The 16808-nt window shown below is 39.3% G+C and overlaps 1 protein-coding gene across 1 annotated transcript in view; it reads right to left on the bottom strand.

The window, feature by feature from the left end:
* The window catches only part of TMEM123 (transmembrane protein 123), a 75159-nt gene that overhangs the window by 13650 nt on the left and 44701 nt on the right, over positions 1-16808 (bottom strand). The window lies entirely within an intron of this gene.

Raw genomic sequence — 16808 nt, 5'->3', positions numbered from 1 at the left:
ATTATGAAAGTCAAACAAGCACATGCATCTGAAAGCACTTTTGGAAATAACAAAGCACTGTATGTATATCCTGTAATCATTATTCTTCACCATTCACTGAAAACAAGTTAAGGAGGGAATGAGCAAACTGAAGCTGATTTAGATTAGTTTTCAGAAAGAACTTCCTATGTCTAAAGAGGCAACTAGGTGGCGCAGTGGACAGTGTTGGGCCTGAAGTCAGGAAGTCTTGAGTTCAAAGCCAGCCTCAGATGCTTACTTAGTTGTGTGACCCTGGGCAAGTCACTTACCTTTTTCCCCATCTGTAAAATTGGGGATAATGACAGCCCATACCTCCCCGGGCTGTTTGGAGGATCAAATTAAATAATAATGAGATAATAAAGTGCTTAGCCCAGTGCCTGTCACATAGTAAATGCTGTACAAATGATTAGCTATTATCACTGACTGTAGAATCAAAAGTCCATCAGCAGTGGAGGTGGTAAAGGCTTCTCTGAACAATAAAAAGAGGATACAAAGCCTTTTCCAGGTATAGTTAGTACGTGGCTTTTCATCTTTTTAAAAAAAAATTAAGAGAAAGGCAGAGAAGCAGACTGACTTTGAAAGCTATCCAGGTTAATCCTGTCCTATACTTAAAATAAAGGGCAAACTGTCCATAAAAGAGATGCAGTTTCATGAGCAAGACTTTTGCGGTTTTTGTTGTTCTTCATATATGCAAACGCCCATTCTATTTCTTTAAGTTCAGGATAAAAACAAAAATTAATTTTAAAAAGTTATGTGAACTTGTAAGGGAACTAATGAACCAGCCAGGATTTGATTTACAGTAATACCAGGTGCTACTAAGCCTTCCCCTGGGCTCCTTGAGCTCAGGGACTGCAGAGACATGCATCTGGCAATAATGATAGCTTACTAGCAGTTAGCCTTTCTGTCCCATCTGCGGCTTCTCTTCTCCAGGTTAAACAACCCTACTGCTTTCAAATGATCTTTATGTTTCATAGATGAGACCCTTTACCATCCTGGGTACCTCCTTCTTAATATGTTTTGTGCTAATCAATATCCTTCCTAAAACACAATGCTCAGAACTGAACACAGTATTTCAGATTTGATCTGGCCAGAATGACCTCCTTATTCCTGGCCATAAAGCCTCTTGAAAGAATCTTATCACTTTTCCCAGTGGCCAATATCCCCACAGTAGACTTATGCTGAGTTTACAGCCCAATAATATCTCCTTATCTTTGCAGATGATGTGACTTCACAAGTCGTAACTTTTCCAACTATTTTTATTCTACTGAATGCGGTGATTGTGTCTACTCCAAATTTTTTTAATCTCATTATTGATTTAGACAAGGCCTTGCTGATCTTAGTGTTGTTCGCTAACCTATACGGACTGTTGAGAGAGCTTCACATTAAGAAGCTCTTTCTTTATAACACTCCTCTGAGTTCAGGTATCATATATATCTCCATTTTACAGATAAAGAAACTGAGTAATGGAGAAATTTACTGAGTAATCCAAGACCAAAAAGGTAGGTAGTACGGGGCCAGGGTTTGGACCCCAAGGTCTGGGTTCCAAATCCAGTGTGTTCTTTTTCACAATTATGACTTCATAAGTTGTTGTTCACCGAACAAGTTTACCTGTCCTTGCTGGGGACAGCTGCTATTTATGTGATGAGACCTCTGGCAAAATGGAAGTCAATTAAATGTCTTTACGGACATGAAATCTTCCCTTTCTCCATCGTGATCCTCTGCAGACCCAACCTCACTGTTCGCTCTCCCAATACTAGCTCACCCTGTTTGTCCATGTACGTACCAACTGCTTGGGTCGCTGAGAGCTATGATGGCCTGCCTGAACTCATTCTATAGCGATTACCATACTCACACACTGTCATACCTTTCTCACTGCAGTGCTTCTGAACCCCAGGCTGTCATAATACATATAATACTGCCTATTCCCTTGCTCCCAACACCCCACTCAAGATCTACCCACACCTTCCAATGTGCTCTCTGGAATTCCTGCTCTTAACTAGCTCTCCAGGAATAAGTTTAATCTGTATTATTAACATTTTCTTCATCACTTTCTAAAGTGCAGACAATCAACAAAACAAAATAAAAAATCAAGCTCTGATCTGTAGCATTTTCTGATTTCCGGCACAGAGGAAACTAGGGAGTTCACACGCATGCCCATGTTGTGTCATCCCTGGCTACCCTTTCCAGCTTTGGCTGCACTTCCATTCATACCCCAACTCAGTGGCATAACAGAGAAGTGAGAAGACTCATTGTTCCTCACTGTCACTTCTAGGCACTCTTTCTACCACCCTTACTCAGTAATGTCATCTTCTCTGAGGTTTATTCAACTCATATTACTCATCCAATCAAAATTCGGGTACCTTCTGGCTACAGGCCTCCAGTCTACTCCTTCTTCCTCCAGTTTGGTACCTGGCTCACATTCTTCTCCCCAGCCCCACCCCTTACTTGAGGACTCTTCAATTCCTCCACCCTATTTTTTCCCCAGGCTATCACCCTCCCATACTGGCTACATTCTTCTCCCTTTCCATCTTGACACCTTGGTAAACCAGTTCAACTCTCTATTCTCTAGTCCCTTGCCCCAGGGTTGCCCTTCCATGCCCCTGCCTTGGATCACTCCCGTCATCCACTGCCTTTTCTCTTATTTATATGCTACGTACTGAACAAAACTAGAAAAAATTGTGGAACCATGCTGACTGGAGATCCACCAAAAATTTATGTCCCTTAACTGGGGCCTCACTGTGTCAAGGCATCCTTTTACACCTCTAATTGATTCACTATCCTATTCACCACAACAGTTTTTCCAAACAATTTTATCTCTCTTCAAGCCTCCCATCACATTTTTTTTTTTGGAGGGGGAAGGCAGGGCAATTGGGGTTAAGTAACTTGTCCAAGGTCACAAAGCTAGTAGGTATTACTGAGGCCATATTTGAACGCAGGTCCTCCTGACTCCAGGGCCAGTGCTCTATTCACTGCACCATCTAGCTGCCCCTCCCATCACATTTTTTAATCTATCTCAGCTGGGAGCTCTTTTTTCTTCCCTGGTCCTCTTGTCATAGGACTCAATGAGTTCAGTGCCTGCCTCATAGCTAGGAGGACCAGTGGATAGAGAACTAGGTTCAGAGTCAGAAAGACCCGAATTAAAATCCAGCCTGAGACACTTGCTAGCTGTTGGCAAACACTTAACCTGTCTGGCTCAGTTTCCTCAACTATAAAATGAAGATAATCATAGCATGTACCTCCCTGGGTTGTTGTCAGGATCAAATGAAATTACATTTGTAAAGTGCTTAGCTGAACAAATGCTTGTTTCCTTCCTCCATCCACTATCTCTTCCTTTACCCTTGTCTCACATGAAAAGGTGGCTCTTCTCCTTGCCAAGACAAACCTCCCTAGAAGCATGTGATCCCATCCTGCCCAGTCTTTTGTCACCCCCTGCATTCCCACTAATGTTCAGTCTCCCCTTGCTATTGGCTGCTTCCCTGCTGCCTACAAACAAGTCTGTGTCTCCCCCATCCTCAAAAAACCTTCAGTTGGTCTGTCCCTCCCCACTAGCTATCATCCGAGATCTCTCCTCCCGTTGGGGGCTAACCTTCTTGAGGCAGCTGTCTACAGGCAGTGCCTCCATGTCCTTAACTCTCTGCAGTCTGGCTCCCATCATCATTGTTCAACTGAAAATACTTTCTTCAAAGTTACCAACGATCTTCGCCTTTTCCTGATCTTCATCCTTCCTGACCTCTCTGCAGGATTTGATATTTTAAATAACCATCTTCTTGATATTCTCTTCTCTCCCGTTTTCCACAAGAGCGTTCTTATTGTTCTTCTCCCCATGGGACCACTTCTCATTCTCCTTTGATGGATCCTCATCCAAGTCATGCCTGCTATTATCCTCCTCGCTTCACTCTGGGCTCTTTTCTATTATCCCTCTTTACTATTTCACTTTGTGACCTCATCAGTTCCCAAATGTATTCAAATAACATCTGTATGATAATGATTCTCACTTTTACTTGTCCCAACTTCTCTACTGATCTGTCTTGCATCTTCACCTTCTGAATGGGCACCTTAAGTTGCATGTCCCATAGATATCTTAAATGCAACATGTCCAAAAGGGAGCTCATTATCTTTCCCCCAAACCCTCCCCTTTTCCTAACTTCTTTATTATTGTTCAGGGAACCACAATCCTTGATTACTCATTCTCTTTCACCCTGTCCCCTCCATTTGCCAAATGTCATCTATTTTACCTTCAAAACATCTCTCATATAGGGACCCTTCTCTCCTTTGACGCTGCTACCACCCTAGTGCAGGCCCTCATCAACTCAAACCTGGACTACTGAAATAGCTTTCTGGTTGTTCTCTTTGTCTAAAGTCTCTCCCCACTACAGGCCATCCTTCACTTAGATGTCAAATTAATATTCCCAAGGCACAAATCTCACCATATCAACCCCTATATTCCCTCCCCCTCCCCCAATTAAATATAAAATCTTTGGTTTGGCTTTTACAGCCCTTCGTAACAAGCACCATTTCCTCTTACTTTTCCGGTCTTCTTACATTTTACCTTCCTCTTCCTCTATGACCTAGTGACTCTGGCTTCCTTGCTGTTCCTTGGACTCCATATCCTGCTATGCATTTTCATTGGTCTTCCCCCATACCTGGAATGTTCTTCCTCCTCATCTCTACCATCTGGCTTCCTCTGAGTCTCAGATAAAATCCCATTTTTTGCAAGAGCCCTTTCCTAGTTCCCCTTAATGCCAAGTCATTCATTTCCTTTGATATTAGCTCCAATTCTCTTGCTTGTATCTTGTTTGTACTTGGCTGTTTGCACACTATCACCCATATTTCACTGAGAGTTCCTCAGGAACAGGGGCTATTTTTACGTTGTTTTTTTTTTTTTTTTGTATACCCCTCCTCCCCTAAGATTAGCAGAGTGGCTGGCACATAGGTGCATAATAAATCTTGTTGACTTGAGTATTAAGGGCTGTTAAGCGGTTCCCTGAATTTGTCTTTTTGAGATGCCATATTTTCCAGAAGCACTGCTGTTGCACCCACGCTGGACTCCCTGTGTGATCTTGGGAGACAAGACAGGTACAAACCAGTCTGTGCCCGTCTGGGACAGCGCTTGTGCTGCTGGGGTCCTCTGCAGACAAGCAGACCCTGCCAGCAGTTCCCAAGGGAAAGAATGCAGCTTTTGCCATCACCTTGCTCCTCCCCTTCAGCAGGGCTGCTGAACCTTTCTCCTCCTATGCCACGCCCCTTTTCTGTTTTCTCCCCCTTTTGTTATACTGTCATAAATACGCAAACTTCTGCAAGGCCTATGAACCCTTTGGGTTCCACATGCATCTTCATTTCTCTTATAATACCCTAGTTTTCACAAAAGTCTCATGGCATCATGATTGCCTGTTGACAGTGTATAGTTATGCCCAACTCTCTGTGACCCACTGTGGGGTTTTCTTGGCAAAGATACTGGAGTGATTTGCCATTTCCTTCTCCAGCTCATTTTACAGATGAGAAAACTGAGGCAAACAGAGATAAGTAACTTGGCCAAAGTCACACAGCTAGTGACAGCCAGATTTGTATTCAGGAAGATGAATCTTCCTGACTCCGGGCCTGGCACTCTATTCACTGCTCCACCTATAATACCTGTTCTTTCCTTTAGGAGCCCAGTACTCTCCTCCCCTTATTAAAAATTTGCTATTCCCCAAGGATCTGCTACCAGTTATTTTATACAGAGAGGGTGTAAAAATACGGGTACTTGTGTGTCCTTTCTTATGAATGTTTATGCTGCAAGCTTTGTTTCTCATCACAGATTTTATGGCCCATGAAAGGAATTTCAGGTAGCAGTGAGCAGGTGAGTTTGGCAATTTTTTGGCCGGGGGTTGTTTTTTTCCAAGTGTTTCTGAAATGCAGTCTTGCATGGAAAGTACTAGTAGTAAAGGAGAGTAGAAAAACATGAATAGACCAACAGTGAGACGACCTGGGTTCTTGTCCTGCTCCTACTAAATACCTATGAAACCTGGTCAAGTCCAGGTCTCATTTTTCACCTGTGTAGATCTCATTTTCTTTACCTATAAAAAATAAGGAGGGCAGTATTTGAATAAATGATCTTCAAAGTTCCTTTCAGCTCTGATATTTGATACAATGAAAAAATTATTTTAACATCAGAGGGAGAAAGGTTGGATAATTATATTATTGGTCTCATTCCTTTTCTCTCCTTTTAACTTGCAACCATTTTACAGCAAGGACAGTCCTTGGCAGGTGGTGTGGCAGGTATGGACACCATTGTTAATAATCATTCACATTCATATAGCATTTTATTGGCTTTACAGAAGGATTTACTCTATAATGCACTGCTTCAACCATTCTGGAATTATGCTAAGAAAGTAATAAAAATGGCCAAACCCTTTGATTCAAAAGTAACTAAAATACCCCAAATGTGACCCACTTCTCAACACATGTTCTAAGGAAGTAACCAGAATCACAGATATGGAGCTAAAAGAGACTGAATTCAGAAGTCAATATTAAAGAGAGAGGTACCATATACATACCTTTCTTCTTAGGAGTTAAAATTTAAAACAGAAACCTGCCTGCTCCAAAGAAAAGAAAAACAAAACCCCTATTACAAATATGTATAGCTGAGCAAAACAAAGTCCCACACTGGTCACATCCAAAAAAAAAAAAAGTATGTCGTACTCTGCAGTCAGAGTCAATCACCCTGTCCATCACCTTTCTTATTTGGAAGAAGGTAGCATGTTTCAGTCATCTGTAACTGTGAATGGTCTCTGCATTGATCTGTGCTCTTAAGTCTTTCAAAGTTATCTGTCTTTATAATATTGTGATTATTGTATACATTGTTCTGGTCCTGCTCATTTAATTCTTTATCAGTTTACTCAGTTCTTTCCAGAATTCTCTGAAACCATTCCCTTCATCATTTCTTTTAGCACAACAGTATTCCATCAAATTCATGCACCATAACTTGTTTAGCTATTCCCCAATTGATGGTTATCCCCTCAGTTTCCAAAAGAGCAATCATAAATATTTTTGAGCACATAAGTCCTTTTTTTCCTTCTTTCACCTTTTTGGGATATAGAGCTAATAGCTGTATCACTGGGTTTATGGATTCACAGATTAATGCCTTTTTTAGGTATAGTTCCAAATTGCTTTCTAGAATAGATACACTAGTTCATAGCTCTATCAATAATGTATTAATATGCCTATTTCTCCACAGTCCCTCCCACATTTGTAATTTTCCTTTTTTTGTAAACTTTGCCAATCTGAGTGCATGAGGGAGAACTTCAGACTTGTTTTAATTTGAATTTCTCTTATTACCAGTGATAAAGAGCATCTTAAAAATTAGGTTTGTGATAGCTTGGATTTCTTCTGTTCATATTTTTTTTACTATAAACTGGGGAATTTCTCATCTATTATACATTTGAAAACACTCCTTATATATCTTGGGGAGGAGACCTTCATCAGAGAAACTTGTTGCAAATTTTTTCCCTTATTAACCTGTTTCTCTTCTAACTTTAGCTGCATTTGTCCAGAAAAATTCAGTTTTATGTAACTGAAACTATACATATTATCTTCTGTGATCCTCCTTACCTCTTGTTTGGTGATGTTTTCCCCTATTTATAGACTTAAAAGGCATTTTTTCTTCCTTGCTCCTCTAATTTGTTTAACTGTCACTGGAGGGTCCAAGAAGCTGTAGCATGTGTAGCAACAACACTCTGCTAAGACTGTCTCAGCAGACATGTTAAACCAGGGTGAGGGTTACCAACAGGCCTCAAACCCATCAGTGAGTTAGGGAGATGTCTATCTTAAACACATGAAGACCTCCCCCAGCTGAATGGGCAGGAGAGCCATTTGTTCCAATGACAGGTTCATCAGACAATGAAGATGCCAAGGTCATCCACTGCAGGCCAGGTCATCATCAGTTGTCCTGACTTTTGTTTTGCAACTGGACTTCAATGACTCTGGAAGAGACAGTGAGGCTGATGATTTTGTGCAACTCTGACTCACAACCAATTCATGTTCAAGTCAAGATATCACTTCGTGATGTTACTGGTCCTCTCTGAAGCAAAGGACAAAGAACAACAATCTGTTTATGACGTCACCCTTTATGTCTAAGTCATGTATCCCTTGGATACGTGATACATTGTCTTAGTCTATGTAGTAAAATGGTGGCCTAAATTCTGCCAAACTGCCTTCTAGTTTCCCTGACATTTCAAAAACTCCATTCATTCATTCTTTTTTTTTTTTTTTAAAGCAATTGGGGTTAAGTAACTTGCTCAAGGTTATACAGCCAGTTATTTCTGGGTGTGGTGCTGAGTATCTGTGCCCGGATTTGATCCCCAGGTCATCCCGACACTGGGGTGGGTGCTCTTACTCGCTGAGCCACCTGGCCGCCCCTAAGCAACTGGGGTTAAGTAACTTGCTCAAGGTTACATGGCCAGGTGTTTCTGGGTGGGTGCTAAGTGTCTGAGCCCGGATTCGATCCCCAGGTCATCCTGGCACTGGGGCCGGTGCTCTTCCTCGCTGTGCTACCTGGCCACCCCTCATTCATTCATTCTTACCAAAAAATGAGTTCTTGACCCAACAGGTAGGCTCTATGGGTTTTTCAACACTAGACTATTGTTCCTATTTGCTTCTGTATATTATGTATTTAAATCTGTTCCATTGCTCACCTTCTCTATCTTAACCAGTACAAACTGCTTCGATGATTATTGCTTTGCAGTGGAATTAGAGATCGAGTACTTCTAGGCCTTCTTCCTTCCCATTTTTTCACTGCATACCTTGTTATTGTTGTCCTTTTTTTCTTCCAGACGAATTTTGATATTTTTTAAAGCTCTATATAGTAACCCTTTGGTGGTATGATTGGCAGTGAATAACTAAATTAATTTGGGTTGTTTTGTCATTTTTATTATATTGGTTTGGCCTATACGTGAGCAACTGATATTTCTCCAATTATTTTGATCTGTCTTTATTTGTATAAATAACATTTTACTATTGTGTGTCTACACCTTGGCAAGTAGACTCCCAAGTATTTTATATAGTCTGTAGTTATTTTAAATGGAATTTCTCTTTTTAATCTCTTCCTGCTGGATTTAGTTGGTAATACACAGAAATGCTGATAATTTATGTGGTTTATTTTATATTCTGCAACTTTGTTGAAGGTGTTAATTAAGATTAGTTTTTTTAGTTGACTGTCTAGCCATCTCTAAGTAAGATTCTCTATGTGAGCCATTATATCACGTGCAAAAAGCAATCATTTTGTTTCCTCTTTGTCTATGTTTCCTTAATTTCTTTTCCTTGTCTTATTGCTATAGTTAACATTTTAGCATTATACTGCATAATAATGGTGATGGTGGACATCGTTGCTTTACTCCTGATCTTACTGAAAAGGCTGATAGTATATCTGTATTTCGGATAATGTCGACTCTTGGGTTTTGTATAGGCAGCATCTTTCATTAATAAAAGATACATTTATTCTTCCAGTTTTGTGTTGGTTTTTCTTTTAAACAGGTATTGAATGTTATAATACTTTGTCAAAAGTTTTTTTTCTGAATCTATTGATATAATAATGATTCCTATTATTATTAATGTAGTCTATTGTTTACATTTTCCCTTATGTTGAATTAGGTCTACATTCCTGGTATAAAATCTGGTTACAGTATATAATGTTTGTGATATGTTGCAGTAGTCTCCTTGCTAATCTTAAAATGTGTGCATCAATATTCCTTAAGGATGGGTCACAGTTTTCTCTCTGCTTCGAGACCATAACTGTATCATAAAAGGAATGACTCTTTTTCTATTTTTTCCCCCCAAACAGTTCATACAATGTTAGAATTAATTGCTCTTATATGTTTGATAAAATTTGCTTTGTAAATACATCTGGTCTTGGGGGTTGTTTTTATTCCCCCTTTTGGTTTCTTTTATGGCTTATTTGGTATCTTTTTTCCCCCCTGACACTGGGTTAAGTCCTCTATTTCATGTTGTGTTAATCTGCACATTTAAAAATTTTTGTAGATTATACATAAAATTCATACGTCAGTTTTATTGACATGTAATGGGACAAATTAGTTCCTAATTTTTTAAAAAATTTCTTCTTCATTGATTGTGAAATCACCTTTTTTTTTTTTTTACTGATTCTAGTAATCTGGTTTTCTTCTTAAAAAAAACTCAGGTTAGCTAATGGTTTATCAATTTTATTTTTTTAAAAACCCCTGCTTTTGCTTTTATTTATATCACTCCTTCCATATTTATAGCAGCACTTTTTATTTTTAGTAGCAAAGAACTGTATATAAAGCAGATGCCCATTGGATAGGAAATGGCTAACCAAATTGTGGTGTGTTATTTGGACTATTACTGTGCTGAAAGAAAAAGGAATATGAATGGCATAGGAAAACTTTATGTGAACTGATACAAAGTAAACAGAATCAGGAAAATGACATACACAATGACTACAAAATGTACAAGTAAAGAACTATAAGAAAACAATCAAAACTGAAATGATGTGAAATTATAAATGGTCAAGCTTAGCTCCAAAGAAGAGATGTGAGACTGTCTCCTATCATTCTTTGTAGAAGTAAGAGACCATGGGTATGGAACACTGTATAATGTCAAACTTAGTCACTGTTGGTTAGTTCTGCTAATGGATGTTTTTCCTTATTGATTCTTTATTATGAGGGATAGCTCTCAGAGGGGAAGGGGGAATGTTGTATCATTTGTAGAGCTCATGAGCATGGACGCTTTTATCCAAACAAGCGATAAAAAAAATCATGAAAATCACAAGAGCAAGGCTATATCCCAAGGTTATACTAATAGACATTCCTCCAAGCTGAAATACAATTATTAATGATTCCTTTTTGGGTTGGGTGATCCAAGCACCTCTGAAACTATCTAAGTTTACAACCTAGATAACCTCCACATTATCAATAAAGGTGATCATGAAATACTGTCAAATAACTTGCTGACTTGTGTACTACATCTATGGCATTTCCCTACTCTGCTAGTGTTCCTGTCCTAACCCCTTTGCCCCATAAAAGAATTAGGGTGAATAGCTAACATTTAATATAGCATTTATTATATGCCAGGCCAGGGGGAGGGAACTTATGGCCTTGAGGCCACACATGGCCCTCTAGGTCCTTAAGAGCAGCTCTTTGAATCCAAAATCTGTCAAAGGGCCACACTTGAAGACCTAGAGGGCCACATATGGCCTCGAGGCCGCAGGTTTCCCAACCCCGTGTCAGGCACTGTGTTAAGCACTTTACAATTATCTCATTTGAGAGCTATTAAGTTGTCTAGGGGCAAATTTAAACTAAGGTCTTTCTTACTCCAGGCCCAGTGCTCTATCCACTGGGCCACCCAACTGTCCAATTAAGGTTGGTCTGGTGTGACTAAACGGTTTTAAAATGTTTTAATGATACTTCTTGTTTTTACATTCCTTTCACTTCCCAATTTGCTCCATCCACAGCAAACACCATATGGGACACTCCCTTATTACAAAGACTTTGAGGGGGAGGGAGAGGGGAGAGAAGGAGAGTGAAGGAGAGAAAAGACAGCAAGAGGAAGAGAGTACCTTCTCCTTGGAAACTAAGCTTTTTGAGTTCAAAGACCATATTGTTTTTCGATCTTTATCCCTAGCACCTGGATATATGCATAAATAATATCTGTTGAAATACACTTCGTTGTACTGAATTGTTGAATTGAACATTAAAGTTGAAAGCATGAGCAGACAGCCCTACTTCCTAAGGCCTTTGGGGACAAAGACTGTGGAGGCTAAAATTTGCATTTGCCACTTTTTACGGTGGCCCCTGATTCTCTGGATGCTGGTTACTAGAATATCTGAACGAAAGAAAACGACAGGCACTTAAACCAATTCCAAACTAAAATGCAAAGGTTTCCAAATAAACTCTTACTCCTCAAGGTTGCTCTTAATGCATCGATTTTTCTTAACAATGGAGGAAAGAAAACTCTATCACGCCTTCCACTCCCATTGATAGTACAATATTTTACACAATAGTAACAATAATTTACACAGACTTTGGGAATCTCAGATTGCTACAAATTCATCAGGTTTTAAAATGTAATGGTCTGACAAATTACCTCAGTGCCACACATCCCTCTAAACAACCTGGACAAATGGGGGGGGGGGGCAAAGAAGATAAAATTAGCTGTCTCTGGCATGATGGTTGGCAGGACATACGTGTAGGTGTATAAATAGAAAGATTATTTTTATAGATTTCGCCCACATCCTGATATCTTAGGAAGTGAAATACTTTGTCAACAAGCGGCTCTGGGGATTTCACAATATACTGCTTTCCACATTGGAGGGTTTTTACTTGTAAAATCACCCTTGACTACAAGAGGCTGCAAAATTTCCCGAATCAGAAATTCTTTATCTGGAAGAATGGTTATGATATTTTTTTTTGTAATGACCATTTTTAAACTTGTAAAACACATTTAGACAATAATCAAATTCAACCTTCTCATCTTAGAGATGAGGGAGCCAAAGGCCAAGACAGGTCAGATAGGTAAAAAACAGCAGAATGTGAACTTAGGGCTTCTAACTCCCAAACCAGGGCATTTCTCACTCTATACTCTATCACACTAATTCTTTGCTGCTCCTATTTAGAGGAAGATAGTTCTTCTCTTCCTGATGAAAGACTGGCCACCCAACAGAGCAAACACTTCAGGGATATTATATTTGAAGCTGCTTGTACAGCTTAGGGGAGAGGGGGAGGAGAAGGGAGGTTATGGCTATAGACTACTCAACTGGAATTGCAGGATTTTTAGGAATTGAGCATTTTTCTTTTCTTGCCCTCACAGAATTGCTTTCTGCAGAAAGCATCTGTCACTCAAAGGTTGTCTAAAGTTTTCATATATCTTTATATTTTATGTGTGTTCCTATATTATTATTTCGTTCTCTGTGAATGGAGATTTACAAATAGGTCTAATTTTTCCCTCTGTTTACTTGGGAGCAATATTAATGCCTTTCTACTACTTGTACCTGATAGTTGCCAGACCCTCAGAAAGACTATTTCATTTGTAAGATTAATCCCACCCTGGTTATTTTGGACTTCTGTTCAACTCACATTCCACATTTACTTTTAATTGAATGGAACTATGCAGGATTTTAAGAGGTAAGCTTCACCTTCAAATCAGTTTTCCCCATCTTCAAAAACAAACTGTGAATCTGTCAGTGCTTTTTATTCCTTGTTCCATTTCCTCTCCATTCAGAAAAACTTTAGTATAAATAAAGGGCTAAAACATCCCGTGGAAGCTTTTTGTCACTTAAGGTAAGAGACTAATATCTGATCGTTATTCAAGCTGCTAACAGCCAATGATGTAACCATGTAATCATGTAATTGGTTCAGCTATCAACGTGGGAAAGTTTTGAGAGTTAAAAGGTATAAATAATTAACTTCAGCACTCCAAATGTCTTCTATTTTTTTTAAACTGTTAAATGAATTACTTTGTAGCATAATAAATGACAGCAATGAGAAGTGACGACAATTGTTTGTATCTTATTCAAAGTACAGGAAGATATCTGAATTAAGAGGAGGAAGTTAATGCTACTTTTCAGCATTCCCAAAGAAGAGAAAGCTTACCCCTCCCTCAGCAAGCAAAAAATTTCTTCTGAGATGTAATACTAATTTACATGACAAAATAGGAGAAATTACAATATGCTAATATTAGGTGATGCAAATGAAAATGATCAAAATATATCAATTAGCTAATTAAAAAACCAAAAGGATACAACAGCTTCCTGGTAGATAGATGACTGCAAAGGTGACAGGGGTCACTAACTGCCTTGGTGGTAAACTCTTAGTAGTTTTCCCAGATTAGAGCCACAGAGCCATCATCTCCTACCACAAAATGGAAGGAAACTGAAGAGTTAATTGGTGGGGCTCTCCCAAGCACAGAGCAACAGCCAGGTGATCCACAAGGAGGAAAGGGAGCTGGAAGAATGCCAGAGAGAGAGGGAGAGGGAGAGGGAGAGCAAAAGCAAGACAGAGAAAGAGAGAGACAGAAGAGGAGGAAGAAAAAGAAGAGAGTGCAACAGAGGGCACAAAGAAAGTTAGGAAAAGTGAAAGCTGGTTTGAAGGGTTTGAGTGGGCTAGTCAGGGTAGCAGAGCCACAGAGCTGCAAGCAACCTCAGAGGTCACCTCAGTCCACTGGTACCTGCACAAAAAATCCTCTGCAACAACTGGACAGGTAGTGATCCAACCTCTGCTTGACCACTTTTAGTAATAAGGAATTCACTACCTCAGGGGATGGCCAATTACACTTTAGAAAAGCTCCAAGTGTGAAGAAATTTTTAATTGCGTGGAACCAAAATCTAACTATCTGAAATTTCTACTATTCCTACTTACGCTCTTTAGGTTCAAACAAAGCAAAAGTTAGTCTGTCCTGCCATCTGATAGCTCTTCAAATACACGAAGACATATGACAGTTTTCTCCCTGCCTCTCTCTCCTCAATCTTTTCTTCTCTAAGCTAAACATTCCCAGGTTCATCAACTAATCACTGTGTGGTAACTGGTCTTTATGTTCTGAATATTCTCTATCTTATTGATGTACTCCACTTCAGAAAGAGGTGTACATTCTCAGACAAGGCCACTATGTTCATTTGTTCTGCTTATTTGTTACATGGGAGAATGTGATATAAAAACCAAAAAAGCATTAATAATTTTTTTAAAAGGACCAAATCATTTAATAATGCATCTCAGAATTCTCGCAGGAATTGAAGCTGAAGGCCTCTCCCTTTTGGAAGTGATATATCAGTAATCTCTATTCAGTCTTGTGTCACTGTTCCTTTTTTTTTAAGATTTTATTTTTTTTTGAAAATCAATCGCAGCAGCTCAACCATCAAATCTGCATGTTTTGTCAGTTCTGTCATTATTGTGGGAGATACAACAACCAGGCCTAGTAAAAGGCACTCACTGAGGACAGCAAAGTTCCCTGACCAGTGAAAATGAAATGAAGAATCAAGAATGAAAGCCCTACCAGGTAGAAGGAAAAAGAATGAATATGGTCAAGTGCTTGAGAGTACATGGGGAAATGAGAGGCCTGCCATTCACTGGTGCTTTTAATGGCGAGTGGCACATGTTGTCATGCTCCCTCCTGCCTCAAGTCCCAACTTGCCAGAAATCAGGACCCTGACACTCAACTATGTCAGGGTCATAACTCTTTGCAGCAATCAACTGTGGCATTACACTGCCAAAGCTGGGGCAATCCTGCCCACTCATCCATTCGGTTTACTTCGAAATGGATTGTACCAACAGAATGTGTCATAAGCATTCAAATAAAGCATCACAGCTTCCACGTTGGCAGGAGCTTTATGGCTATGGCAGTCAATGGGTACAGAGGTCATTAAGTTGGGACACTAGGCAATTTATGGAGAGCAATGAAAGTACACTGGCCAGGAAAATGAGGATGGTACAGAAAATTCTTGGTGAAAGATGATCTATGACAACTAACTCAAAGCAAGTAGTTAAACTATATACACAATGCTAATGTTGGCCATATGGCTCTTTGAAAGTAAGATCTTTAAGAAAGATAAATCTACAGACATCTGATGAACAATACCTTTTTATGGGTGCGTTTTGAATAGAATTTGAGATCCTTTTATACTTCATAGTAGGATGTGTGCTTCCCAAGGGCAAAGAACGTTTCATTTTTTATCTTTGTACCCCATAGAACCTAAAGAATGACTGACTGTTCAATACTTCCAGAATTTGTGATTTCATCAGTAATTCTTTCCTTTGACATAGATCATAACTTCTCTATGATTTAGTCTGATTCAAAAGCTGATGTAGCTAGAGAACTCAACATCCCCTGGGGAAAACCTGGTGATGAACTAGGCTGGCCCTTGGATAGCAAATCTATCATCAGACACTGGGCTGTTTATACATAACACTCAATTAATATTTCTTAATCTTATTCATCAATTGGTGATTCAATTTATGTTTATTAGTAGTAAAGAGACTTTGAGGTCTGTATCATGATGTTAATATTTCAGATAGAAACACTGAAAATTTTGCTTTCAGAGTGATCCATTAGGATGACCTTGACTACATATTTACCTTATGACAATCATAGTGACTAGGCTCTTGTGGAAGCATGTATAAAATATATTGAGCCCATGTGTATATTTGAGATATTAGGCACTGACATGCAAATAGAGTGGCATCATGAGCTGGTGGTTAAAGAGTGGGACTCTGAGTCAGAAAGATCTGGATTCATGTCCTGCCTCTTACACTGACTTTGTAATACTGGGTAACCCCATACCCAAGCAATTTTCTAAGTTAACAGATAAATTGCTGGGTTGCATTAGTGAGGATGTATTTCTTTTTTTTTTTCCATTTTTCATAATTTATTTTATTCCATTCTGGAATCTCCTTAAGAAAGATGTTTTTCTTATACTAGTCCCACACAACTCTGCCACTAATTATTTGAGTGACCTTAAAGGAGTTACTTCTATTCCCTGGGTCTTAATTTCTCCATGCGTACAATGAAAATTTGTGTAGTTTATCTAGAGGATGTATTTCTATACTAGTAATTCTCCACACCTTATGAAATCAGACACAGGACCCTCTCTCCCCCTAAAGAAAAGATACTCTCTCTACTAAAGTATTTCTGTGATTTCTTCATTATGTGTCCAAGTGACCCAGTCCAAAGGCCGTCAGCTGAGGACAAACTCTAGAAAGTCCCACCAAGTAATAAAGTCTTTGAAAATAGTCCCAGAGATGAACTGGGTATCTTTCTTCCAAGGACCAAAATTAGTAAGTGGGGGTAGGTTA

Source organism: Petaurus breviceps, unplaced genomic scaffold (genome assembly GCF_028583685.1).
Source record: "Petaurus breviceps papuanus isolate PSGF00001 unplaced genomic scaffold, PetGlider_PUasm1.0 91133, whole genome shotgun sequence".
NCBI classification, from domain to species: domain Eukaryota; kingdom Metazoa; phylum Chordata; class Mammalia; order Diprotodontia; family Petauridae; genus Petaurus; species Petaurus breviceps.
The sequence above is the reverse complement of the archived record's forward strand: the minus strand, read 5'-3'. Positions and strand labels throughout refer to the sequence as shown.